The following is a 2,075-nucleotide window of genomic DNA, read 5'->3' as shown; positions in this document are numbered from 1 at the left end:
AATACCAGGATCTAAAAACAAACACCGATCCAACAGGCTTTGAAGGACCAACGCTACCAACCATCCACTGTGTCGTACTCTTCCCTTAGGCGTCATCGGATGCAGATGCGGAGAGGCCTGTGGTTAGTGCACTGCTCTGCCAGCCGTTGTCAATTTTCGTGACCAATGTCACCACTTCTCAATCAACAGGCTCCTCAATTGGCGTCACATGGGCTGAGTACATCCCGCTTGCCAACAGCACTTGGCAAACCTTGACGGTGACCCACCCAAGTGCTACCCAAGCCCGACAGCGCTTAACTTCGGTTATCTGACAGGAACCAGTGTTACCACTGTGGTGAGGCCCTTGGCTGATACCAGGATATAGTTGCCCAAATACTCACCGAACTCTTTCCATGTTTAACTCTTGGCAGCAAGCAGCCTGCTTTGTAGGCTTGGGACGGCGTGCACCAAACGTTGGCCAGAAGTTGGAACCTGTGTGATACAAAATTCATCTCACTAAATGTATTTCTTCCATTGCTGCATAATGCAGGTTTTATACTACGCTTTCCTGTTACGGGAAATTGCTTTGTAAAGTCAGCTCACCATGCAATTTCCAGCTTATAGAACTCCATCTACGTTGTTTTGGGCGCTGGTAGATTTCACGAGTGCGGTATTTAGTCCTGCGGTGACTTTTGGAGCAGTCATGCTCTTATTTTTCGTCACAGTCCTCTTCAGTGACCGACTGCCAAGGCCACTCAGCACACATTTTCGTCTGTGGTGTTACTTATCGAATGATATTTTTCTGCTTTTCCTGTATGCGATGTAAATCTCAGAAACTGTGCCTCTCGAAATATCAAACACTTTGGCTCCATTTGTTACAGAAGCACCTAACGTAAAACCACCGATAATCTGTCCACGGTACAACTCACTTAGCTCTGATGCAATACACTCACAACTACACAGAACGCAGTTCTGGCAACACATCTGACACTTGCAGCGCACTGTGTACTTTGCACAGGTGCTGTTCGTGATCAAATACAACAGTGAACACCGCTTCTTGCAAGCTTGACTAGCATCTGCATTTATGTTGGAACATGCTTTTCTCGCGGTGGTTCCATAATTTCGTCCAACCACTGTACGTGTTAATGACTTCAAACATAAACTGATACTTTTTCAAAACAATGTCAGACAGGAAATTTTCTCACACTTCGCTAATTGCCAGTAACTGCAGGGTAAATGTGGTTTACGTGTTCCACTCTTGTTTGCAATGGAATTTGTTGGTGATCCGAAGAAAGAATCTTCTTCCACTTTCTCGGATTTAAATGCTTATTTCAGAATGATCCAACTTTTGATAAGCCCTTTTCTTGTGAAGAGGAAGATATTCAGGCAGCACTGGAGATGTAAATGATTCCCTGCAAGCTGATAATGCCATGATGGACAAATTTATAAAAGGAAGCCATGTTCAGTTTTATAAAATTCCTCCAGAATAAAACTAACCCAAGATCGAAAAGCTTGTATGTGATTTGTTACCTGTATTGGAACTAAACATTTCCTTTGCTCAAATTTACAAGGTCGAAATAAGATATTAACACAGTGACAAACATTTACGACGTATTTCACTCATTGCACAAGCTGAGCCACAATTCGAATTATAAAGACAGATTTCATTCCCCTCACTATGTGTACTAAAGAGTAATAAAGTTTTCCTAAGGTTTTCTATGAATATTGTGTTTGTGTTAAAGAAAAACAAATTTTGTTATAATTTTCTCCTTTAATTTTTGAGAAAAGATGTTATCCAATCCCAACTAAGGTTCTACAATTGATGTGTGGCTCTCATCGTATACTAATCTGGAGATTCTTGAATTGGAGTATTTGTACAGGTACCTAGAAAGGAGACCAGTGGCGTAGATGTGGTCGATAGCTTTGATTTGTAAATCACACCAAGAGTTTAGAGGTGCATTACTGTTAACAAATGGTCAGCAGAGGTGCAGGTAAGAGTTAAAGATGAGATAATGACGGGGTGGAAGCTAGTGAATTATGGAATCTGCAGCCCATTAATATATTTTGAGCAAATGTTAAGAACTAATCAGTTTTTG

General features: G+C 41.5%; 1 pseudogene; it reads right to left on the bottom strand.

The window, feature by feature from the left end:
- Nucleotides 1-229: 229 nt before the first annotated feature.
- Nucleotides 230-348, bottom strand: LOC126356671 (5S ribosomal RNA; annotated as a pseudogene).
- Between the last annotated feature and the right edge of the window lie 1,727 nt (nucleotides 349-2,075).

This window comes from Schistocerca gregaria, chromosome 3, assembly GCF_023897955.1.
Source record: "Schistocerca gregaria isolate iqSchGreg1 chromosome 3, iqSchGreg1.2, whole genome shotgun sequence".
NCBI classification, from domain to species: Eukaryota; Metazoa; Arthropoda; class Insecta; order Orthoptera; family Acrididae; genus Schistocerca; species Schistocerca gregaria.
The sequence above is the reverse complement of the archived record's forward strand: the minus strand, read 5'-3'. Positions and strand labels throughout refer to the sequence as shown.